The sequence below is a fragment of the Megachile rotundata genome, chromosome 9 (assembly GCF_050947335.1).
Source record: "Megachile rotundata isolate GNS110a chromosome 9, iyMegRotu1, whole genome shotgun sequence".
NCBI classification, from domain to species: domain Eukaryota; kingdom Metazoa; phylum Arthropoda; class Insecta; order Hymenoptera; family Megachilidae; genus Megachile; species Megachile rotundata.
This window is the reverse complement of record NC_134991.1, coordinates 2,226,964-2,254,574: the sequence shown is the minus strand read 5'-3', so window position 1 is coordinate 2,254,574 and position 27,611 is coordinate 2,226,964. Positions and strand designations below refer to the sequence as shown.

The 27,611-nt window shown below is 38.8% G+C and overlaps 1 long non-coding RNA gene across 2 annotated transcripts; it reads right to left on the bottom strand.

The window, feature by feature from the left end:
• Positions 1-11,895: 11,895 nt before the first annotated feature.
• LOC143265159 (uncharacterized) lies at positions 11,896-19,609 on the bottom strand. Of its 2 annotated transcripts, XR_013039359.1 has the most exons (3): positions 19,410-19,609; positions 19,066-19,316; positions 11,896-12,032 (listed from the first exon to the last, which is right to left on the bottom strand). It is a non-coding gene; the product is annotated as an uncharacterized LOC143265159 (long non-coding RNA). The 2 variants fall into 2 exon arrangements; XR_013039358.1 differs by lacking the exon at positions 11,896-12,032 and having other exon boundaries at positions 18,917-19,316.
• Positions 19,610-27,611: the final 8,002 nt, after the last annotated feature.

The window sequence follows — 27,611 nt, the reverse complement described above, 5'->3', positions numbered from 1 at the left end:
CGACCGGCAGCCGCCACCGGGGAACGCCAGGCCTGGGGACAAGCCACCCCCAACTGCCACCTCGAGAGGGCCCCAGGACCTGGCCACTAGATGTCACCACGGAATGGCCCATTCTCGACGCCGAAATCCTCGGGGTGGGGGAATTCCGCGAACCGGGGAAGAAGATCTCGAGCAGGAGAAGCTAGCGAGCCGCCGCGACTAAAAGTCTCCGTTTTCGCCAAAAGCCCCGCTTCAGCCCGAATCGTTCTCTGTTTTTTTTTTCTTTTGCGCGTTGCGCCCAGTTTTGTTCCGTCTCTTTTTCTGTTAATTTGTAGTGCGTTCCGTTTTTCTACCTTGTGTTTTTTTTCTTGTATGGTGTGCCTGCGCGGAGTGTGTGTCGCCGCTGCCCCTGTGTGGAATTTTTGGAGTACACCAGCGCAAAAAGGTAGGAGTCATCTCCGTACCCTTTTTATTGCTATTCATTTGCGCGTGGGCGAGGGCGATAGGACCCCTGGCCCCAGTGACGAGGACCCTAGAGGCCGCGGACGGTTTACACGACACCGTCCCCTCTAATCTAGTTCTTTTTCGTTTCGCTGTATTTGGGTATTTAGGACCAACGTCCCCTTGCTGTCCACGACCCCTGAGAGGGCGTGCTCCCTGCGGGCGAATACCTCAGCGTTCTTTTTGTATTTCTACATTTTCTGTACTCGCGCGTACCGTGAGCCCCCGCGCCGCGAAAGCCTCCCTCGCAACTGGCGAGTCGACCCCTTTTCCTCGACCGTTGCTTGTAACGCGTGGGGCCCACGCGAATTCATTTTTTCTGTTTTGCTTACGTGGCCTACTTGGAGGCCCGAATAAAAGCACTTTCTATTGGATACGAACTCGCGGGTCTTTTACTAGTTTTTTTCTGACCCCCTCTGATTCCCGCTCCCGACAGAGCAGCCGGAAGGGCGATTACTACGGACGAGTGCATTAGCACTGGCGCCCCATTAAAGAAATCGTCCGTGGGTGTGAGCATCGGTGCGTGGAGGGCCGTTTTCCCTAACTGCCCCCACTCCAGGGAACCCCCTTCGGGTTTTCCCCCCCACCGATCCGTCACAACATTTTATTGAATGTAATTAAGAAATTTATTCGTAACTTATATAAAGTATGTTTACAGCACTGGATTTCCAATTCGAATGAATGGGCCACTAATACAACCGTTCCGAGTCGCACTCACACCAATGTCAAAATAAAAAGGATATTATTCTGAAAAATTAACTGATACCGCGCTACAAAACCATAACTCTTGCCATCGAGTTTACTCAGGTTCTCGACCTCGCAGGGCACCAGTTGCGAGGTTCACCTCAAAACATAACTGCGTGCCATTAGATCAATCAGCCAGGATCCAATGGTTACGCATCAGAGTTAGGTGCACGAGAACCGAGTACCAAAAATTAATAAAAATAAAAAATTAATTTTCCATACGAGTCCAAGCAGCCAGGGACCGTCTACAATAACGTAAAATCAAATAGATACGAAAAGAAAAGTAGGTAAACACGAGCGACTCGGATCGGTCGTATCCGACCTTCCCATTCTTCGATACCTGCTCCTCACCGCTCGGCGTCCTTATCAAGACTACCGTTCTCGACTCTTACCGTCGCGTTCACGCTCCCCCCTCCAATCGGTTCAGCCGTCCGATTCAAGAATTTCAAACGAAAAGATTTTAATTATTAAACAAACGATTTTAACTTTTAAACAAAACGATTTTAATGAAATGAAATGAAATTTTTTAAAATGAAATTAATTCGTTAATTGCGTTGGTAACAACGGGAATATTTCAATTTGTAAAGCCGAAGAGCCGAAAGGAGTAGATAGTAATTTGCCCGAAATATTTCAAATCGATGTTGTGCAGAAAACAGACGAAGTTAACTTGAATCATGTTGAAAGACCGGAGTATCGACAACAAGTTAAAGACGCGATAGAGAGCTATGAACCGCGAAAGACACGTGAGACAGGTATCGAAATGAATTTAATTTTGACAGATGAACAGCCGGTATATCAGAGGCCCAGGCGACTATCGCCCCGCGATAAAGAAGAAGTAGACGATCAAATCAAAGAATGGCTGGACAAGGACATAATACAACCGTCGTATTCAGATTACGCTAGTCCCGTGGTATTAGTGAGAAAGAAAGATGGTACTGGTAGATTGTGTGTAGACCACAGGCAGTTGAATAAGAAAATTTTAAAAATACGTTTCCCACTACCACTGATAGAGGATCAGATAGATGCTTTGCAAGGCGCGAAAACTTTCAGCAAATTAGATTTAAAAAACGGGTTTTTCCATGTCAAAGTTAATCAGGAAAGTAGAAAGTTTACAGCATTTATAGTTCCGAATGGCCATTACGAGTTTTGTCGCATGCCCTTTGGATTATGCAACTCGCCTGCAGTTTTCCAAAAATTTATTAACGCAGTGTTTAAAGATTTAATAGCAGCTAAAATTCTTCTTATTTATATAGATGATTTAATTTTACCAGCAGACAATGTAGAAGACGCCTTAAAAAATATTTGTTTGGTTTTACACACAGCCAGTCAATATGGGTTAAAAATTAATTGGAAGAAGTGTAGGTTTCTAGAAACCAAAATAGAGTATCTCGGTTACTGTATCGAGAATGGAACCGTTCAGCCATCCGATGATAAAATCAATGCTGTTGCCAAATTTACAAAACCTACAAACGTTAAAGCGATACAAAGTTTCTTAGACCTCACGAGTTATTTCAGAAAGTTTATAAAAGGTTATTCGATTATTGCACGCCCGATGTATAATCTATTAAAAAAAGATGCTGTTTTTAAATTTGATTGCGAAGAGCGAAACGCTTTCGAACAACTAAAGTCCATTTTAAGTGATAAACCTGTTTTACGTCTGTATAGAACGAATGCCGAAACGGAGTTGCACACGGATGCGTGTAGCGTAGGATACGGTGCGATCCTGATGCAGCGCGATAGCGTAGACTGTGCGATGCACCCGGTATACTATGCAAGCGGTGTGACGTCACCGGCGGAACAAAAGTATTGTAGTTACGAATTAGAAGTCCTTGCAATCATCAAAGCGTTGCGAAAATTTAGAATATATCTACTCGGTGTTCTGTTCAAGATTGTAACTGACTGTAAGGCGTTTACAATGACTGTAAATAAAAAGGACCTATGCGTGCGTGTCGCTAGATGGGCGCTTCTTCTCGAAGAATTTTCGTATACTATAGAACATCGGCCAGGAAAAAGCATGCTTCACGTTGATGCATTAAGTAGAAGCCCGTTACCTTCGATCATGCTAATTGAAGAAGACGAGGACGGACTGTTAGCTAAATTAAGAAAAGCCCAACGAGAGGATCCGCACGTATTGGCGATTATTAATAGGGTTAAGGAAAAAGGCGTAGATAATTTTGTATTAAGAAATGATTTATTGTATAGAGAGCTTGATGACGACGTATTTATAGTAGTTCCAAAAGCGTTACAGTTTCAAATAATCCGACGAGCACACGAACAGGGTCACTTCGCTGTACTAAAGACTGAACAATTAGTGAAAAGAGACTATTGGTTTGAGGGAATGAGAGCAAAAGTTGAAAAGATTGACCGCAATTGTATAAACTGTATATTAGCCGAACGCGCCAAAAAGGAAATTTTGAAATTACAAGAAGAAAATCGGAAAAACTTCAACAAACGCCGCGTCGAGGCCAAGCAGTACAATGTCGACGATTTCGTTGCGATAAAACGCACTCAGTTTACACCTGGTTCGAAATTCCTACACCGATTTTTGGGGCCATATCGAATTAAAAGGGTGCTACGAAACAACAGGTCCAAACGTGACTTCCTCTGCCGCTGATTACATGAAATCCTGGAATACTGCCTTGGAAGATTACGACTCCGATTGCAGCGACAACATCTGAGGACAGATGGTGTTTATCAGGATGGCCGAGTGTGGTGCCGAATTATTTGGACACCCAGTGTGCAGCGTTACCGATGTACGTTCGGCTGCGCGCGTTCTGCATGCACCCATGTTGCCATGAGAACCGCGATCGGCATTTGTTTGTTTCTTCGCGGGAAAAGCGTAGATTGCGTACTACGACGGCGTCATAGAAAGATCGTGTAGCATCGGCTCTCGTTCGGTAATCCCGCGGATACTCCTTATTACGTTATATACTATATTCTTTTATTAAATCTTTTCCTTTTTAACACAATCCATCTAATTTCATTTTTATCCTACAATAATAAGTTTTTGATTTGATTTTGGCCTGTACTAAATTATCTTTTGCTATTTTTTGCGTATAATTTAACTTTTGTTTTAAATTAACTATATAATCATCGTAAGAATAACTTAATGTCGGTTCTTGTGTTATTTTACTAGGTAGATATGCTTTATTTCCAAAAAGTGTTTCATATGGAGTGAAACCAGTTGATTTGTGTACATGAGTGTTATAGGCTAGCATTGCAAAAATTATAAATTCATCCCAGTCTGTCTGTCTATCATTAATATAATGTTTTAAGTAGTCTTTTAAAGTTAAATGTGACCTTTCTAAAGCTCCATTTGTTTGGGGGTGATAAGGAGAAGATAATAGATGTTTGGTGTTGAATAATTTAGTAAGTTCTTTCAATAACTGCGATGTGAAATCAGTTCCTTGATCAGTGAGTATTGTTTTAGGGATTCCAAATAGAGTTATAAATTTTGAAAATTCCGTAGCAATGGTTCGCGCTTCATGATTTTGTATGGATACAGCATAAGAAAACTTAGTAAGATCGTCCTGCATGGTGAGTATGTAACGGTTGTTATTTATGGTCTGGGGTAATGGACCGACAATATCGAGTGCAAGTCTTTCAAACGGTTTATTAGAGGTACTTGTAATTTCCATCGGAGATTTCGAGGGACTAAAGTTAGTTTTGTTGACCTGACAAGGTGGATATTTCTTTATATGTATAATTCTTTATATCTTTTTTCATGGTATCCCATTTATAATATTCTTTAATTCTTCTATACGTTCTAAGGAAACCGGTATGGCCTGCTAATTTAGAGTCGTGATTTTCTTGTAAGATTTTCGTGATTTCGTCCTGTGACTTGGGGGTAATTCGTTCAACATTTAAAATAATAGGTGTGATATTTGTGTCCTTAGAGATATAATACAAGATTTCTCCGAACATGTCTTTCTTTATATTTTTATTATTAATTGTGACGTCATGGACATAAAGGTTCCCGGTATAATTGGTTTCTTGCAAATGTTTATATAGAGTTTGTAATGAATAAAATATATCTTTATATTCCAATTTATCAAAATGAAATGGCTTACAAACACAAAGGTATGTTATCTGAGAGTCCCGAACATGTTTAATGAGCGAATGCAAATCATCAGGTTCTTTGATTTTGGACATGTCATATAGATTTCGTAATGTTTCCGAAAATAAATTATTGTCATGTAAATCTTTCGAATAGAATAATGCGTTTGGGAAGTATTTAAATTTATCGCAAGGAATAGATTTTATTTTTGGGATATTTAGATTTTTATAATGGAATTCTATAAAGTTTTCAAAAGAATGTGTTTTTTGAACTATGTTTATTACTGGATAACGAGAAAGTGCATCAGCGTTTGAGTTGAGCTTCCCTGCCTTGTAAACTATTTTATAATTATATTCCTCTAATTTTAGTCGCCAGCGTATTAACCGACTACCTGGGTCTTTGCAATTGAACAACCAGGTTAAAGGTTTATGATCGGTTATGATAGTAAACTGCCTGCCGTACAGGTAAGGTCTAAAATGTTTAACGCTCCAAACGATAGCGAGAAGTTCTTTTTCCGTAGTACTATAAGTACTATAGTGTTTTTTGCTCACTTTTATTTAAAGTACGAGAAGCATATGCGACAGGGAGGTCCTTCCCGATTGTACCTTGACTTAAAACAGAACCTATCGCGTAATTAGAGGCGTCAGTAGTAAGAAGAAATTTTCTATTGAAATCAGGATATTGAAGGATCGGTTGTGTAGTTAATATCCGTCGAAATTCGTCAAAAGAATTAGAGTGTTCAGTGGTCCAAGTGAAAGGGATATCTTTTTGCAATAAAACGGTTAATGGCTTTGCTATCATTGCTTCCTATAATAACCAACAAGTCCTAAGAAGACTTTGATATCTTTTTGATTTTTTGGCACTGGAAATTTGGAAATAGCGTTAACTTTATCTGGATTTGGACGCACACCTTTATCTGATATCACATGGCCTAAATATGCTACTTCTTGACGCATAAACTCGCATTTATCAGGTTGTAGTTTAAGGTTGTTTTCCCTGAGGCGATCAAAAATTGCTTTTAATTTTAAAGAATGCTTCTGAATTGAGGATGCGCAAATTACAAAATCATCAATATAAATGAAACATTGGAGCCCTTGTAAACCTGTTAAAATTGTATTCATCAATCTTTGAAACGTTGCCGGTGCATTTTTAAGACCAAATGGCATTCTTGTAAATTCATAATGCCCTGATGGCGTTGAAAAAGCTGTTTTTCGTTTGTCGGAATCTCTCATCGGAATCTGATGGAATCCGGAGGCTAAATCTAGAGTTGTAAAATATTTTGAATGGCCTACCTGATCTAGAATGTCATCAATGTTAGGTAATGGAAAAGCGTCACCGACCGTTACTTCGTTTAAACGCCTATAATCTATCACGATTCTCCACTTTCGTTCGCCCGAAGAATCTAATTTTTTGGGTACAATCCACAAAGGAACTGACCATGGGGAAACTGAGGGTCGTATTATTCCTTGTTTGAGCATTTTGTCAATTTGTTTATTTACTTCAGACTTATGAACTTCCGGATATCTATAAGATTTAGTATAAATAGCAGTCGGATCGGTTAAACTGATTTCATGTTCTATAGCATTAGTGGTAGTTAAAACATCGTCTGGCAAATGAAATATGTCGTTATATTGTATACTGTTTGGGAATGGTCTGGCGAGGGTTCCTTGAATGAGCTGAACTCGATTGTTCTTAACTAAATTTAATTTTAACACTTAATATAACCACGCACACACAAAACTGGACGACTCACGCACGGTAAAACAAAGAGTTGAAAAGTTCGTTAGGTATAACTGGGGAGTGACTAATATCACTGTCGGTGGATAATCGCGAGGTGTTGTACTCGGGGTTTCGTTGGCATCGACTCCAACCACCAATTTAAATATGTATATGTAAATAACTAATCGAAATTTCACATAAAGCATTTACATTCCTTTCGCATCTTCGAGCGCCGACTCATTGAAAGTCACTAGATTGAACGAAACTTATTGTTAAATATACATGTATGTACGTATGTGTTGGATTTGCAGAATATATATATATATTGTCTTATGTTAACTCTAAATGAATGAGTTTTCTAACTTTCTTTAACGACCAGTCAGACCACTCCGCTATCCAGTACCTGGAGGCCCGAACCCTCCATTTAAATCATTCATAGATTAAAGCACGTTTATTCTTACTGAGAAGCCCAAGCTGGGCTTTAAACCAGACAGAATTCACAGAAAATATAACGACAAAATTCGTAGAAACAACGCCCGTCTCCGGGCGTATCTAAATAAACAAAACCACGTTTACAACCTTTTGAAATCAACTTCGAACGATTTTAATGTCCTTCGAATATGTTGTTAGGGGCGTGGTTCTGGACATCTTTTTCCTCTTGCATAATTGACGGAAAGCTTTTGTTTTCGAGATATTAGCGAAAAACTATTGTTACTAATGTATTGAATTCTGCGTATGCCTTCGTGTCTCTGGTGGTGTATGAGTCAACATGCAGTCGCCGATTTTCTACTGTTTCTACAAACACGTCTTGTCGGCCGAAAATCAGTATACATGTATAATAACTATTGTTATTGCAAAATCCTATTCTTTGGTATTGTTACGTAAGAAATGTCTCACAGTATCCTATACAATTCTCCCCATTCCACTAAAAAGCGTGAAATAAAATAATTTTTAGAAAAAAAATACGCCGACTTCGAAATGCACTAAAAAGTATAAAATAATTTCTATTTCCTAATGAAGTAATTTCTATTTCATTCAATCATACAATTACGTAACAGATATGAATGAAACCTATTTACTCGTTAGGTATTATAATAAATACATTTCAACCTTTTCGGAGGCGACGCAAGATTAAATAACATATTCAAAATAATCTTTTAATTTTGCGCCGCCTCCGAAAAGGTTGAAATGTATTTAATATAATACCTAACGAGTAAATAGGTTTCATTCATATCTGTTACGTAATTGTATGATTGAATGAAATAGAAATTACTTCATTAGGAAATAGAAATTATTTTATACTTTTTAGTGCATTTCGAAGTCGGCGTATTTTTTTTCTAAAAATTATTTTATTTGGTCTACTAATCGCGTATTTAAAATAGTTGCAAAGGCTTTACTATTTTCCTTTACCTTAGTTATAGCTTTAGATATATAAATTCCTTTTGGTAATTCTAATTCTGGAATAATGCCTTCCCGTATTTCAGGGTTTTTGATTATGATTTCGATAAGAGTCTCAGTTCGCGCCTTAAGATTAATTAAGTTTGTCTCTGACTTTTCGGATTTTTGAGGACTGAGTTGAATTGGAATTGACAAGAATTTAAGTGCTAATGTGCGAGACTGATAGTTGATTGTTGCACTTTCTTGTTGCAGAAAATCTTTTCCTAATAAGCCGTCAAATGGGACGTTTGTTGCTTGATTTAGGATGTAGAATTTGATGTCAATGATGCAATCTTGAAATTGTATTGGAATTAGACAACTTCCTACTGTTTCTACAGGGATATTTGGGCTAAGACCGTGCAATATTAATTTATCCTTTGAATTAAAAGAGGTATCCGGATCTAATTTACACGCTTTAATAAGGGAAACATTTGCGCCTGTATCTACAAGAAATTTGAATGATTTATCCGCGTTTTTCGAATACTGTGAGGTAGCTTCAATAAAATCAAGATTGTTATTTAGAATTGATATATTTAACTCTCGAACACCGTTAATTGAGCTATTCGGTCCTCCAACGTGGTGTCCGTCGCTGGGGACTCCTCAGAGTTTAAATGAACCGCGACATTCTCTACCCTAGAAGTACCTTGAGTTGCAATTTGTTCCATTCGACTATTATTATATTGTCTTTTTCTACATTCATTAATTAAATGGCCCTGTCTTTTACAATAATTACAAATTTTAGGAGAATTGGAACTTGAATTTGAATTTACTTGATTCTGTTGTTGAAATCGATTGTGTGTATGAGATCGTTGCGAGTCATTAGTAATTTGTTGTTGACGCGAGTTTCGGAAATTATTCTGACTTGAAACTTGAATATTATGAACGGTTCTGTGACGATCAGGAATTGACGATTTTAATCTACACTGAGTTGTATCATGATTTGTTCGTCCGCAAATATTACAAGATCTTTGCCTAGTGAATCTATGAATATTCAAAGCTCTTTCTTCCGCAATTGCGGCAGAATACGCGGAATTTAAATTATCAAAATCCTTCCACCTGAGCATCTGAGAAATTTGTGGTTGACTGTGATAAACAGAACGATTTAAAGTTATCTCTTCTACAGATTTTTTCTTTCCTGGAATTTCTAAAGGATCAGTCAGTATTGTTGAATTGCATTAATTGCTCTTGACGATAATGTTAATAATCTTTGATAAAAATTGCTGATACTCTCAAAAGATAGTTGTTTACAATTATTTAGTTCTACCATTATTTGACAATAGTGTTTTTTGTCCTGATATAATCTTTTAAGTCGTTCTTTTAATTGTGACCAATTTTCAAAATTTTGGAGTGCTAATTGTTTTTTCGCATTACCGGAAATTCTCGAAAGAATAAAATATAATAAGGGTATTTTCTGTCTTTCTGAGGCTAATTCATTCGCATTATTGCAATTAGCTATAAATTGTCCGAGCTCGAATCTATTTCCGGTGAATTCTTTCGGAATTAAATTACAGAGAAATTGTACAGGAAAATCGGTTTGATCCGAGTGGTTATCTGAAGTGGTTGGCAAAGACATTGTAATATGCTACTGAATAATAAGGCGATTATCAAGCAACAAAATTCGAAAATGTACCTGCCGTCTGCTACTGAAGTAATCTTTGGATTGTCCAATTCGTTAACTTCCTTTACGTGATGGACACTTTTGATCCGCAGACTCTCGGGATTGACACTATTATTTTCCGTCAGGATAAAAAATCCACTGGCAAAGAACACTTTAAATAAAGTTTCTATATTCTTGCACCAACGACGTGTCCTACCGACTGCGCCAAAATTTCGTGTCGTATACCCGATGAATAACGATACTTGAAATTGTTCAAATCTTTCTTTTAACCTTCGTATACCCGCGTAAAAAGTGTAACACGTATACTCGCGTACGGTCTGTGAGACCGAGATTCCTAAGTCCATTTTAGCATGTTTTTAGTAACGTGTCATCATAAAATTAAATTTACTATTAGTTGAGAGTATGTTAAAACATATCAAACAAAATTTTATAGATAATATTTACTTTTATTAGCTAATAACAGTCTTTTATTACAGCCATTGGTAAGAAACAATATTCTTATGAACTACGAAAATTTGAACAAAAATATATTTTTTATCATATCAAATTAAAAAAAACTCTGAAATCTTAAAGAACAATTCGTAAAATAATAAAAAAAACAAACTAAAGTACTTAACATTGCTCAACATAGCAGTCGGAGCATATCATAATAGCATGTTCCATACAAAAATATTTTTTACAAGAAACGCAGTTGTAGCGAGTCTTGCGATTTTTTTTTGGCGTTGCAATAATAACAACGACCTATTTTGTTATTATTTGTTGTCACAGTAGATTCGGGACCATCTAATTTGCAAATTTCAGCAAGCCTTTGCCGTATCAGTCTTGGTAGACAACTGTTCACAGCACGTCTCCTCAAATGTGCATTTATGAAATCATAAGATAAAGCTTCCACAAAAGACCTACGCTTTATTTTTTTGTTGTTATTGTTTTGCACATATATTATGTACGAATTTATTCCTGTTACATTCATTAGGCTGTAAAATACCACCATGGGCCATCTGTTTGCACCTCTTGCGACATTGTAGGTTTCACACATTTTATCCACCGTATCAACGCCTCCCTTAGTTGCATTGTAGTCCATAATAATGTCTGGTTTTCCAGTTTCTTCATTAATTTTTGCATCATCATGCATACTAGACACTAGTAGAACATTCTTGTTTTTCTTTGGTATATAGGAAACTAGAGTGCAATTGCTTCGGTGTCCAAATAAGCTTGATTTTTCCTCACGGCCTCTAGACTCGATGAATTGCTTAGGCAGTTCTTTTTTATTTTTTCTAATAGTTCCGATGACGGTCAATCTGTATTCTCGCTGCAGAATGTCGATCAAAGGAATACTTGTAAAAAAATTATCACATGTGATATTGCGACCGCTATTACGAATAATATCACTAAAACGTAAAACCAAAGCCTTGGAGGAATTATCCACCGAATAAGGTCCATCAGGCTGCTTTCCAACATATACTTCCATCTTTAGCGTGTAAAAGTGTTTAGCATCTGTCAAAGCGTAGATCTTTATACCATACTTATTAGGTTTAGATGGAATGTATTGCCTAAAACTGCAGTGACTTCTAAACGCTTCCAACTTTTCGTCGATTGTGACAAACTGTGATGGACTGTAATATTTTTTGAATGACGCTACAATCTCCTCAAACAAGTCACGAATCGGAGCCAGTTTATCTATAGAAGCTCGTGCGTCTCGGGAATCTTTATCATCAAACCTTAGACAACGTAAAAGTAAGTAAAAACGGTTCCAACTCATAGTCAAACGAAAGATCTCTGGAGAAGAGCCATCAGTCTTGAATAAATCTTTGGCATTCAAACGGCTGTTTCTTCTAACACCAGCAAAATATAAAAGTCCTAGAAAAGCTCGAATTTCAATTTCATCAGTCGGTGTGCAGTCTCTTTCTCTTTCAAACTGAGGTAATATACGTTTTATTTGTTGGTTGGTGTACTTTGTAATCGAGTTTATTACATTTTCTGAAAAAAATAAGTTCCATATGTCACCTGGTTCTTTCAAATTTTTAGCTTCGCCTTTTACGCCTGGTAACTGACAAGGGACATCACCAAGATGTCACACGCGGATTTTAATGAAATTGACATATGTTGTAGCTTTTTAAAAATCATTTGATACGTATTTTTTTATATCTGCGGACATCCATGTTGAGGGGGTGAAAATAGCCCTCAAAGTTGGGGGTTAAAAACACATTTTCTTTAATATCTCGGAAACTAGAGGGAGTAGGAAGGTAAATTTTTTTTTAAATTGTGTAGTTTTTAGTCAGGAATTTAGTTAGTGTCAAAAATTTCGGGAGAAATTATTTATTTAAATAATATATTAAAAAAATGCACTTTTTTTTTCAATTCTTCACCCTAAATGCAGTTGGATTTTTTTGCAGCTTTGTATTGTAGCGTGCAGCGTTGATTTTTTCGCCGCTACAAAGTCGATGTTTCGGGGCCTGGGAAATGTCCAGGTACCGGAGACAATAAAACTTTCGCCGACCAGATGATGTTCCGTTGTCGTGTGTTTACGGGATTTCTCCTCTTGAGTTTTTCCCCGTGCTTGCGGGGGTAGGCTCAAGAGGCAACAAAAAAGGTCATTCGAATTACCGACTTCGACTCGAACAGTCACTTTTCGATCATCGAACACCACGCGCATTACGATCAATAAAGTTCTCGTTATTGTTAATCGGACTACGATTCATTCACCCTTCACCTCAAATTGGTGACCCCGACGTGATCGGGAAAAGGAGGTGAACGCGAGTGCGAAAAACAACGATATTTCTTTCTTTTACGGACATCAGTGCCAGTGAAAATGTCGAGCCCGATTAACGAAGCTTCCGGACCCGGTGTGTCTAGCAACTCTTGTGAAAGTGACAGTGTCGGTCTGGTGAGCCAACAGAATTTGCGAATTCCGCAATTTTGGCCACACAAAATTGCGCTGTGGTTCCGTCTTTTGGAAGCGCAATTCACGTCTGCACGTATTTCCAAAGACGAGACAAAATTTAACATAACAATTGCAAACCTTGGTGAACAATATGTGGAACAGGTCGAGGATATTGTGTTGGATCCGCCTGCGACTGGGATGTACGAATTCCTGAAGCAGGAATTAATGCGACGGCTATCGGAATCGGACAGTTCGCGAGTTCGTAAACTCCTCGAGAGCGAAGAGATTGGTGACCGCACCCCTTCGCAGTTTTTCCGCGATCTTAGAAAACTGGCGACGCCGTCGATCCCCGACGACTTTTTAGTTACTCTGTGGAAGAGTCGGCTTCCAGCGAATATGCAGAGGGTTCTCGCCGCAACGACGGACAAAACAATTGCCGTGCTGACGGAAATGGCAGACCGTATACATGAAATTCGACCGGAGCGTGGACATATTGCCCAAACATCCAAGCAGGACGAAATCAGTGCGTTACAGGGGCAAATTAAGCAGCTAAAACTGCATATCAATGCGTTGACACGGAACAGGAGACGATCACCTTCGCGTAACAGAAGACGCTACCGATCCCGCAGCCGCGAGTCCTCCGCGGAACGCGGAAACGAAAATCCGGTTTGGTGCTGGTACCACAATGAATACCAGAAACGGGCGAAGAAATGCCGATCGCCGTGTACTTGGAGTGCGGGAAACGAAAAGAGCCGTCCGTGAACGCGGCACTCGCCGATGGTTCAACCTCCCGCCGCATTTTCGTGCAAGATCGGAGCACGAAAATTTCATTTTTAGTCGATACTGGTGCCGATTTGTGCGTGTACCCTCGGGAACGTTTACGTGGACCCGCGAAGAAGTGCACATATGAACTTTTCGCGGCTAACGGTACGCGCATCGCCACATACGGTACAATCGCGGTGGAATTGAACCTCTCCCTCCGTCGAAGTTTCAAGTGGCGTTTCATAGTGGCTGATGTGAGCACACCCATAATAGGAATGGACTTTTTAAGCCATTATGGGTTGTTAGTGGATCCGCGTAACAAACGCTTAATCGACACAGTGACATCGTTATCGACGACAGGTTACGCGGTCAACATCGACGTCGCCTCAGTGAAGACCGTCATCGGTGAATCTCCATATCACCAGCTTTTGGCGAAATATCCAGATCTTACTCGACCACCTGTTTTTGGGAAGCAGGTAGCAAAACACGCAGTTCGCCATCATATCAAAACAACGCCAGGACCGCCCGTCTTCAGCAAACCCCGCCGACTCGCCCCGGACCGTTTTCGACAGGTAAAGGCCGAATTCGATTTAATGATCGAACAAGGCGTAATACGACCATCGAAAAGTCCATGGGCCTCGCCTCTGCACGTCGTCCCGAAGAAGGATGGCACTCTCCGACCGTGCGGTGATTACCGTGCCCTCAACGCCCGAACAATACCCGACAGGTATTCGCCGCCGCACATCGAAGATTTTGGACAACAACTGTACGGTAAAAAGGTTTTTTCCAAAATTGATCTCGTGCGTGCGTACCATCAAATTCCGGTCGCTCCGGAAGACATCGAAAAGACCGCGATTACGACACCTTTCGGTTTATTCGAGGCTCTGAACACTATGTTCGGATTGCGTAACGCTGCTCAGACGTGTCAACGTTTCGTCGACGAAATCACACGCGGATTGGATTTCGTATACGCGTTCATTGATGATTTTCTAATCGCGTCCGAAAATGAAGAGCAGCATTACGAGCATTTGAATATTTTGTTCAAACGACTTGATAGTTACGGCGTAGTGATTAATCCTGCTAAGTGTATTTTTGGGGTTTCCGAGATAACATTTTTAGGATATACGGTTAACGAAAACGGTGTGAAACCGTTAGGCGAACGCGTCGAGGCAATTGTAAATTTTGCGCCCCCCACCGACATAAAGCAATTACGCCGGTTTTTAGGTATGATTAACTTCTACCGTCGTTTCATACCTGGAGCCGCTAAAATTTTGCAGCCTTTAAACGATTTATTAAAAGGTTCGAAAAAAGGTAGTGCGCCCGTTACCTGGACGGTTGACGTACAAAAATCGTTCGATGACGCTAAGCAAGCTCTCGCGAACGCGACTTTGTTAGCTCATCCCGTATCGAACGCGCCGTTAAGTATTGTCGTCGATGCATCTGATTATGCTCTAGGCGCGGCTTTGCAGCAGCGTGTGGACAATGTTTGGCAGCCCTTAAGTTTTTTCACAAAAGCATTAACTCCGTCGCAGCGAAAATATAGTGCGTACGACCGCGAATTACTGGCGATATACAGTGCGGTTAAACGTTTCCGTTATGCAGTCGAGGGTCGCGATTTTACAATTTTTACAGACCACAAACCGTTAGTTTATGCTTTCAATCAAAATTTAGATAAATGTTCACCGCGTCAGTTCCGTCATCTTGATTATATTAGCCAATTTACGACCGATATCCGCTATATTAAGGGTTTTGACAATACCGTAGCTGACGCTTTGTCCCGCGTTGATGCAATTTCAAAATCAATCGATTACCGAACATTGGAAATTGCGCAAAAGGAAGATAATGAATTAAGTGATATTCTTAGTTCAGATTCCGGTGCGTTAAATTTGAAAAAGGTCCATTTTCCTGATTTCGACGTGCACTTATTCTGTGACGTTTCGAAGGACTGTGTACGACCATACATTCCGAAACCGTTACGGCGCAATGTATTTAACGCTTTACATTGTTTGTCGCATCCAGGTATACGCGCTACGCAGAAACTTGTAACTGCACGATTTGTATGGCCTTCAGTCAATAAGGATTGTAGAAATTGGACACAACATTGTATTCCGTGCCAGCGTTGTAAAGTTAATCGTCACGTTTCTGCGCCGATTAAATCTTTCGACAATTTAGCGGGTCGTTTCGAACATGTGCATCTCGATCTTATTACGATGCCATATGCACGCGGATATAAATATTGTTTAACGTGTATCGATCGTTTTTCGCGTTGGCCAGAAGTAATACCGATTCCTGATATGGAAGCATCGACCGTCGCGACCGCGTTTCTTTCGAATTGGATTGCTCGTTTCGGTGTACCTTTGAAAATTACAACGGATCAAGGACGCCAATTCGAGTCCGAATTATTTAAAGAGCTGTGTAAATTGTTAGGTTCAGATCACATTAGAACGACCGCTTATCATCCCCAGGCAAATGGCTTAGTTGAAAGACTACATCGACAGTTAAAAGCCGCGCTTAAATGTCACGACACCGATAACTGGGTTGATTCGTTACCTCTTGTTTTATTAGGGATACGAACTGCGATAAAAGAGGATTTGAACGCTAACGCAGCTGAATTGGTCTATGGTACAGGAATTCGTTTACCAGCGGAATTCTTTTTACGTTCTGACCGCGAAGCCAATTCAGAATTCGTTAAGAAATTAAAGGAACGCGTTGATAGTATCAAACCGAGCAAGATGGTACGTCACGGTATTCGAAAATCTTTCGTCTTTAAAGAACTTTCGTCGGCATCTCATGTTTTTCTTCGTCACGATGCAGTCCGCAGTCCATTGCAACCTCCGTACGATGGACCGTATGAAGTGGAGCAGCGTGGCGACAAAAATTTTGTAATTAAGATCAATGGATCAAGCGTTAGAGTTTCAGTAGACCGTTTGAAACCTGCGTTTATTCTTTCGGACGATACCCAACGACAAAGCGAACGCGATAGGGTGTCTCACTCTTGCGAAGAGCCTCCCGTACCTGAAATTGACGAGGGTACGAGAGAGAGCAATGCGCAACGAAAACGTGGTGTTTCGCGTTCAGGGAGAGTTGTTCGTTTCCCTGATCGCCTTCAAGTAGGATTCAGATAGTGATAAGAGCGTAGGATTATTATTTAGTTTTGTTATTAAATAATTATAATTTTAGGTTTATTAGTGAATCCGCATCGCTGTAATTGTAAGTAGTGTATGCGATCGTTTCCCCTTTTCTGTTACCAGTATTTTATGTGTAGCTACATCGAGCGTTTTTACTGGTAAGGAGGTGCTGTAGCGTGCAGCGTTGATTTTTTCGCCGCTACAAAGTCGATGTTTCGGGGCCTGGGAAATGTCCAGGTACCGGAGACAATAAAACTTTCGCCGACCAGATGATGTTCCGTTGTCGTGTGTTTACGGGATTTCTCCTCTTGAGTTTTTCCCCGTGCTTGCGGGGGTAGGCTCAAGAGGCAACGAAAAAGGTCATTCGAATTACCGACTTCGACTCGAACAGTCACTTTTCGATCATCGAACACCACGCGCATTACGATCAATAAAGTTCTCGTTATTGTTAATCGGACTACGATTCATTCACCCTTCACCTCAGTATACTAAAAATATGGATCAAAATAGGGGATACGTGTTTTTGAAATTTTTTGTTTATTACAATTTAGCAATAATTATTACATATACAATTTTCTCCTACTTTTTACGGAGAAATAATTTGAGATTTGTTTTCGAAGAGGGTCAGCCCTTTTTATGCGATAATCTGTTACGTTTTTAACAATTAGACAATATCAGATGTTTATTGTGCCATCGGTAGTCAGGGAGGGTCTAACGGGCAGGTATAAATCCGCTGCGGTGCCAGTCGTCACTTTACGGAACATAGGTTTCTATGGTCAATAAAACTTTTAGCTGAAGATATAAGTTTATTTATTTGACTTTTAATAATGAATTTCTTTATTGAATTTTATTATTGTGCACACTATATAGCATAATCTTCAGAAGCAAGCATTCAACTTTTATTACAAAAACCAATTTTTATTACATTGTCTTTTGTGAATAAATTTGTATCTAAATTCAATAAAACTAAAGGATTAGAAATTTTATGAATAAAATTTTTTCAACTTCGAAAATTAAATGGTTGAACAAACGGTAGGGTATTTTTTGCTATTTTTAATATTTCCTGTTTTTTACACTGTTTCTTACCTAGGGATTGATCGTCATAACTTCTTCTTGCTATATCTTTTCCATGAATCAAGAAGCAAAACAGTAGTTTCTGGTTCACACGGATCAAAAACATATTGGCGGGTTTTTAAATAAAAGGTTGTTCCATTTCCTCTTAATTCGCAAAAATAGGCAAGAATTAGGCATACGTCAAGTCATTAAATATAACCTCTTGTTGCATTTCTATATCCGTGTATGCGCATTCTTTATACATGTCGATTGCATCTGTTATGCTTTGTGCCAGTTTAACTTTGTTTCGATTTATGTGTACTTCCTACTTATTAGAGTTAAATATTTTCATTAAAATGTTTATAACATTAATGGGATTAACATCCATACTTATAAAAAATAAATTTTACAAATGTTCAAAAAGGGAAACAATAATACAATTACCATATACTTATTCATATCCACTTTCCTGCAACAGTATATTTTGAAATAATTTTCGTAAAGAGTTTCATTGGCCATAGAAACCTATGTTCCGTAAAGCAACGACTGGTACCGCAGCGGATTTATACCTGCCCGTTAGACCTTCCCTGGCTACCGATGGCACAATAAACATCTGATATTGTCTAATTGTTAAAAACGTAACAGATTATCGCATAAAAAGGGCTGACCCTCTTCGAAAACAAATCTCAAATTATTTCTCCGTAAAAAGTAAGAGAAAATTGTATATGTAATAATTATTGTTAAATTGTAATAAACAAAAAATTTCAAAAACACGTATCCCCTATTTTGATTCATATTTTTAGTATACAAAGCTGCAAAAAAATCGAACTGCATTTATGATGAAAAATTGAAAAAAAAGTGCATTTTTTTAATATATTATTTAAATAAATAATTTCTCCCGAAATTTTTGACACTAACTAAATTCCTGACTAAAAACTATACAATTTAAAAAAAAAATTTACCTTCCTACTCCCTCTAGTTTCCGAGATATTAAAGAAAATGTGTTTTTAACCCCCGACTTTGAGGGCTATTTTCACCCCCTCAACATGGATGTCCGCAGATATAAAAAAATACGTGTCAAATGATTTTTAAAAAGCTACAACATATGTCAATTTCATTAAAATCCGCATGTGACACCTTGGTGATGTCCCTTGTGAGTTACAATATTCTTAGCACGTCTTCTTACTGTTATTGACGGAGCATTTTTATTCCATTTTGTTTGGCTATCTTTGCCAAGGTAGTAATTATTAGAAGTTTGTTGTAACTCCTCCTCACTCTCAGAATTATCTTCTTGCTCTGTATCACTACTTTCTTGCTGCACTTCAATATGATCCTCAAAGTCACTGTCGTTTTCATCCTCATAATTGGAATCAGAGTCATCCTCTTCCGAAAGCCTTCTTATATGTTTCTCGTCCATTTTGAGGTTATATAATGTACCTATAAACAAATTATAAATATAGTATATAATGTAAACCCAATAATAACAAAAATTAATATATAATTATAGGAGGTACTCAAAATATTACTTACCAAAAATTGTGACACCTATACCCGCGTCGGTCTAAAAGACCGATCGGTGTCGTGAACGAGTATACGTGTTGTATGCACGAACGATCGTGCCGCACTGAATTGAAGTTGGCAATGAATCATGCAGCTAGCAGTGAGCTCGAAGCGCTAGCGTCTTTTGTTAAAAAAAAAATAAGGCAAAAGTAAATCGTCGGTCTGACAGACCAATGCGCGGGTATACGAAGGTTAATGTTAAAAATTGAATTGAGAAAACCAAAGTTAAACAGAAAAATACTTTTAACAAATGAATAAATTAATTAATTGAAGATTAAACGAAATGCTCTGTGTGAAAGGCAAACTGAACTGAACTAAATAAAGGATCGAGGAGGTGCGTGTTCGAGCATGAAAACTGTTCGGCCGCGAACCGAAGACTTTGTCGCGATTAAAGAATTTACAACAGGGTTCAAGTGGTTCGGCGCGCGGACCGCCGTGAACCGTTCATACCTCGAAATACGGGTCACCGAGGACCCTTTTGTCTCTCAAATCCTAACCGAACTAGTCTTACTGTAAACACGTGCGTGTCATAAATCAGCTAACAGCTGTACCTCTCTCTTTAAACAATTTTAACGAACGAAAGCATAGAATTTTTCCTAACCGTTACCTTCGGAAACACGAGGGTATTTAGGCGATTCTTCGTACAACAAAAAGACAGTCGAACGTTGAAGCTTGCACGGTTCGGATCGAGAGTCGAAAAAGTCAATCGTGAGTTCGAAAGTTCCGCATAACGCAACGTAGCATAACCAATGCAGGGTGGTTCGGAAATCATTCACAACACCATTCGAGCGAGACCCTGCACTCCTCGAATGGGCCACGGTAGGGTGGTTAAATCATACATCGCACACTGTTCGGGGAGTCCTACACTCCTCGAATGGGCCACGGTAGGGTGGTTAAATCATACATCGCACACTGTTCGGGGAGTCCTACACTCCTCGAATGGGCCACGGTAGGGTGGTTAAATCATACATCGCACACTGTTCGGGAAGTCCTACACTCCTCGAATGGGCCACGGTAGGGTGGTTAAATCGTACATTACACACTGTTCGGGTGAGTCCTACACTCCTCGAACAGGCCACGGTAGGGTGGTTAAATCATACATGATTCGAGTGAGTCCTACACTCCTCGAATCGATCATCGTGAATAATCTCACGCAACGTGAATTATCACGCGAATCGAACAACGCTGAGCGAGACCCTGTTCTCCTCAAATCGAACCACATTGAGCGAGACCCTGTTCTCCTCCAATCGAACAACATTGAGCGAGACCTTGTTCTCCTCATTCAATAAGCAATCAACACAACGTACACATACTCGTACACATTTTCACTGTAGAATCATTAACGAACACATATTTTTGTAAGGGGTTTTTTATGCCGCAAGGCTTTTTACCCTAATTCGAATCGATACAGCCAATAAACGATCACGATTTGTCAGGCTCAATTGTGTCTAAACAATTTTTATTTACCTTCTTCCTCAATCGAATTCATCTACTCCTTGAAACACGAAATTTCTCCATGTTGGACAGATTTCGACGATACAAAAACCGCGCCTCATTTGCTTTTTTCTGACGAAATTTCTAGAAAGAAAATAAAGGCTATTTTTAACGAATTTTGTACGCGTATCTGACACTGCATTCAAAAAACAATTATTTGCCCGATGTTGAGTACTTCCACAACGATAGCACGATCCCCACGTTCGCAGCGGCTTTGGGCAATTCTTCTTTAAATGCCCTGTCGTGTTGCAATTATAACATCGAAATTCTTTATTGGTTATTTCATCGCGTATTGACTGCCTTGACGTTGCAGTTATTTCATCTCGTGTTGACTGTCTTGACGTTGCTACTATTCCATCTCGCGTTGAATGCCTTGACGTTGTTGCTCTCTTCCGATCAAAACTAGTGTTTTCTTCCAATGCAATTTTCTTAAATGCTCGTAACAATTCTTCAACACTCTTATAGCAGTTCATACGTGCTTGATCCCTCAACCGTATGTCCGGGATACCATCAATTAATAAATCTACCAATTCTTCTGGATCGACATTAATTCTATTCGCTAGAATCATTTTTTCAAGGTAATAATCGTAGAACGTCTTGTTTCTGTTCCATGTTCGAATCTCTATTTCTCTACGTAGTGCGAGTTTACTTGGGCGGTGATCGAAAACCAACTTCATTTCTTCGAGTAATTGAGTGGCAGACAAAACAAGATAATTTGGTTTTGTTTGAACCCATTTAAGGGCTTTTCCCTTTAATCTCAAATTCATCCAAATATTAACTGAATTATCATCCAGCTGATAACATGTGCGTAAAGTTTCTAACTGTTGTTTTCAATTTTCAAAATCGTACGACTCACCATTAAATTCTCTCAACATTTCTGAGATCATGCTTAAACTAGCAGACAGTTGCGTGTTTGTGGAACCACTAACTGGCGACACACATTCTCTTTGGAATAATCGTTTTTCCAGTCCCAATAGTTCACGTTCTCTTCGCAATAATTCTCTTTCCTTTTCTAACAAATTTATGTTCATCTGCGAACCTGTTAACTCCAATTCGTCCGTTCTGGCATCTTCAAAATTTGGTTCTGGTTGTACCAGCACGCCATGCTCCAAACCGGGATCGGCTTCCAGCAAACGAATTACCAGATCACTTTTATTACCGCTAATCGCCAAACCACGTTCTCGTAACAGCTCTCGAAGTTGTAGAAGGGAAAATTCGCTTAAATCTTTCTTGCACTCGGCCATCTTCTTCGTAATTCAACACAAAATTCGGAAATTCCACCAAAAATCGTGGACAAAAGGAAAAAAAAAAACACAAAACAGAAAATTACCGATAACTATAATATAGAATTTCACAAAATCAAAATAATAATTTACTACGGTCACGATCCCACTTCTGAGAACTGTAAGAAGACGGCGAAGAATGAATAGAAAACGGAACTGAAAATATAATAATTTAATGTTCAAAAATACAACCGCAATTCATCAGATCTTAATCACGAATGAATAATTATTTATAACAACGGTCCTCGCAACCAGCTTCAGCGATTACCACATTCGCGCTCGCTCAAAACAAAATGCATCAATGTCCAATCGATGTACAAAATCGATATACAATCATGCTCACGCATTGCATTCATTTTGCGGTGTCGGGAATGAAGGGTGCGCAATCATGTTAATACAAAGAAATGTTTACACAGATTTTTTATTCATTATTCGATGTAACTTTCATCTAACAGCTTTCTATTATACCGACGTTATACTGACGTTGTACTGACGTTATACCGACGTTATACCGACGGTATCGATACGTTTGTTCACGACGACGATCGGCCGTCACACTCGAAGCTTTTGCTCACGCTTTCGCGCGCCCGGTCTATGCGCGCTCTCATTGGTCAGTGTTTTTTGCTAATAACTCGAAAATGGAGCCTCAACCAATATTTTGGCAAAGGAAAAGGTTGTTCAGAATCGCCCCACCTACCACCCCCTTTCGGGTCCTACACTAATTGCGGGACACCCTGTATATTAGTTTGATTAATAAAAATACGTTTTGATTTATTATTAATTAGTTTTTCACAAGTTTTCCCGTTAAATCGCATTCTTAATGATTTTTAGATACTCAAATTATAAGTGTTTTAATAGAAGAAATAATTAATCGCAAACAGTACATAAAATAATAACTAAAAATGTAACGCAATTTATAATGAGTTAATAATTAATAATATATATAATATAAATATTTAAGTGATAATTTATAATAACTTTGTTTCGAAGTATATCTACTGTCTCTTTCTAACTAACGCGCGCGCCATTGATCGGTGATCTACTCTAAACAATGTTGTACGCGTAAGCTACCCCATCCCATTACTACGCGAATTTTTATGGTGCAGTCGGTAATTTGCGGTCGGTAATACAATAGAAAAAGATATACGCATTAGTATATTTCTTTATTTATCGACCGGATTTAATGTGATATTCTCGTGGACGTTACAGACGAGTAAACATTAATACGTTGGTACGATTTTCTTTATTATTAATTTAATATACATATATACATTGGATAAGAAGTTGTTCCATTCATTGAAAAGCCGGTTTGAGTCTAAGTTCTTTCACTTGGATTGGTTCGTGGAAAAGCTACGGGTTTGTCTCGTGACTTGTTCCGTGGAAGTGGAACCTTGTCCTTATGAATTTTCATGATTTACTAGAACTGATGGCACTTTACGCAGAATCAGACGCATCAGACGAATTTTTCGACGCATAAAAATAAATAAAGTATATTTAATATTTTCGGTAATACGTGTTGTGCGATCGCAATAATACATCTTGCAATAACTGATTATTTTCTTTGCATTACTCATCGCGCATAATGTGTCATGTGTATGTTAGATAAAAAGGTCTTTGTGATAATTAGCGATCTGTATTCTTCGAAAGTTCTGGGTTAAGTGCCTTGCTGTCCCTCAAGGTCCGCTTAACGAAGGATGCAATATCCTCCCCACTCTGTGACCAGATCCTACTAGAATACCCTAATCTCTGTGCACGTGCCACGCAGCACCATGACGTCGGGTCATCGGCCACGAGACACGACACCTTCGGTGATCCTCAAAGAAGAAGGTGTAACGACTCTGGAACCTAGATTCAGATAGTTACAAGCGCTAGTAAGGTAAAGAGCGGCTTTTACCAACTGAACGACTCGTTTTGGAAAATAACTAAATGTAAAGATTGTGGGATTCGTGTGGTGTGCGGTTAAGGAGTGAAATCCACAGGTCAATATCTTTCAACAATAAGGGTTTATTCAATAAAATAACGAAGATGATGAATTTAACAAATAACAAGTAACAAATAACAAAATATGAAAAGTATACTGGTTTGATTAAAGAAACTAGAATAGACTTGATATAATATTAATAATAGAAATAACAGAACTTGGCAAATTGAGCAATACGTAATAGATAATTATGAATCTAACTAAATGACTCTCGCTAGGTATTACTTTATATTAGATCGTACCTAAGTCTGTTTTCGGATGAAGCTAACTTCGCTTTTAGATAATTAATTGAATTCGATATTCTACATTATTCAGTTCTCGTTTCGAACGCTATCGCAATTACAAAGTTTTATATTGATTAATACGTTTATAATTTATATAATGAAAAGTCTTTTACGAAATTATTAATACTAGCGCGTGATAGTCTACCGCAGCGAGGAACACGACCTAAGTGTGATTCTCTAAGTGTACCTAAATACGCTTTCGCAAAGTTAGACAGATTAATGATTTTATCTGATATCTAACGCGGTGTAGTCGACTACTGAGATTACGCTGATGACAGAACAATATTCTTTTATTAATTCAAGTTCAAAATTTGTTTGAATCTAAATGAATTATTACCTCGGAACAGTTACTCTTTTAGTCTGACTCGACAACTAATTGTACATGACCCTTTTCGTCAAAACGAACACTGACAACCAAAACCAGATCGCTTAATTGGGGAGCCTGCGTTAGCTAGCTACTAGAACGACCCAACGATACAGGAAAAGGTGAACAATGTAAGTCCAACAGGGTAGCAAATCAATTGATTCTAATTATAAAATCGTAATTGCTGAACTGCCACCCAAAAGACACGGGCTTCAGAGACCAAGCCGCTCAAATGGGGAGCCTGCGTTAGCTAGCTACGAAACGACCCAGAGCGAGCTCCGAGAATCTGATGGCGCGTTAGCAATCCGATGTAAAATCAAATATGAGTAGCTGAGAGCTATCCTTTCGATATCTTAGCCTTTCTTGGCGCCAAGTATAGCACTCTCCTAGCGGAGTTTCAGATACGAGACCGTTTGAATGGGGAGCCTGCGTTAGCTAGCTACTAGAACGACCCACGACCAAGTATCCAAATGGCGTATACCCGCTTTACCAGTCAAGTATTAAGATTCGTTGCGGCTCTTGACAGCGAAAACTGTTCCGGTTATACTTATCTGAAGACTTCTAGCTGGCTCGACTTCGAAAACTGTTCTGCAAATTTTGGCGAGCTCCGCTCGGCCTTTTATACTCGCCACCCTGGCGAATTCTCGGAAAACCCCCATAACGTCGAAATATATAATTGTCTTATAAATTCGTAATTAGACATTAATTGTACAAACGAACGGTTTAATTACATTATAAATATCGCATTCTACATTATGATTTATATTTCTGATATAAAAATAGTAATTTAATAGTGTTTTAATGAAATTGCATTTTCTATCCTTTTCTACGTACTACGCACGACTTCTATACGGTTCGGAGCTAGATATATAAGCATAGGATGCTTCTAGAACATTCCATTGAATAATATTATAATTTACAACATATATTGCAATAAACTAACGTTTGACTTTAATTCTGGATAACATAATATTAGTACGCTTGATATGTAGTAACTGATTTGTTTAGCTAATAGTTTTTGATAATTAATAATATCGAAATTGTAAAATGTATTCCTATCCTTCTCTAAGCAACGCTAGAAATTCCAGGAAATTCGGGGCTAGCTTCGCGGCACGTAGGCACATAGCATTGCAGAATACATTTATTACAATAGCCTATAAAATAATACATTAACTTATTTTAAATAAATTAACTTAACATTTGAATAGTTTAATGAAACATATTACTCATTTTGGATTGAAAACATAGAACAATTATTGAAAATTAATAATACAAAATATATATATAAATATATCGATTACCGACCGCCGAACTGAATACATAAAGTAATTGGTATATAATGTACTGTCGGTAATAGTCTATTATTGTCGGTAACTAACTATTCTCACAGTGGGTAATGAAATTGAACATAGGACTGTCATATATGAAAAAACTCTTCCAGGGATGTTACAAAGGCATCGACCTCTAACCATAACATTCGCGACTCTTAGAATTCGTCGCGGTCCTTAGCTATCGGTTACCACCGATCCTTAGCTCGATGACGGACATGAGTTTATATTATCGTCATCCCAAGACCCCTAAGAACCGGGTCAAAATCCGGGATACGATGATCCTGACACGTGTGCCACCTTTGCACACGGCTTGACGCTAACACGGCCAACCTGACATGCTTCGCGCTCTCGAGAAGCATCCATCAACAGTTGTACTTGATATAATTCAACCAGATTATCTTTCAACAATCTCACACAACTTTCAATCGTAATTACTCTCTTTCATTACTCTCGATCTTATAACAATGCTTTCAAACATTTTAAAGCAATCTCAGACAGCTTACCAAAGCTCATCTCACAATCTAACGCCCACAAGTGCGTTCTTTTACAAACAGTATTCTCACATACTCATATAACAGCAGCAGCGCTCGCAAGCACTCTACAACAACAGACAACACTTAACAGTGTTTCCACATATTTCCAGGCACACAGCCTTATCAAACACACGATAAAACAATCTACAGTTTTATCGAAATCATAACGTCCTCTATTCCGCGCAATTCGTGTACCTTTCAAACGTCGTCCTTCGCAAGGCAACTTATCAAGTCCGTGGCCTTATTGTCACCCATGATAGAGGTCACCTTCGAACCCATAACGTTACTCTATTCCGTACACGACATTGTCGCCTTTCATACGTTATTTCCACGATGACTACACCCGCAAGTGCGTCACCTCCAGATGACACCCACAGTGTCATCCGGCAGCCACGGTATTCACAAACAGGCGAATACCGCGCAAACAGGCGGTACCATTCGCAAATGCGTACCCCAAACACAGACCATACCCGCAAGTATGCTGCAACAGCGATACAAAAGTATCATCACAAATCACTGACATACAACAGACAGACATTTTAACAACACACTTTATGGCAGCCAATCTCAACTATAAAACCATACACAAGGATCAACATCCATACAAAATCATTACTTCTTTTCCTCATCCTTTCATAATTATTTAAATTATTACCGCTAACACGGTTCATCCATGTCGTCACTCACATTTTCGGAAACATCGTCACCTGGCCATTCACCCTTCCACAATCGTAAACGATCCTTAGGAACTATTTGTGATTTCTTACTTTTCCCAATAATTTCGTACCTATCATTCTCTAGAACTTTTTCAATCCTAAATGGACCTACAAATTTCATGTCTAACTTCGCCCTACGTGTGTCCGATGGACTTACAAACACAGTATCTCCTTCTTTATATTCTA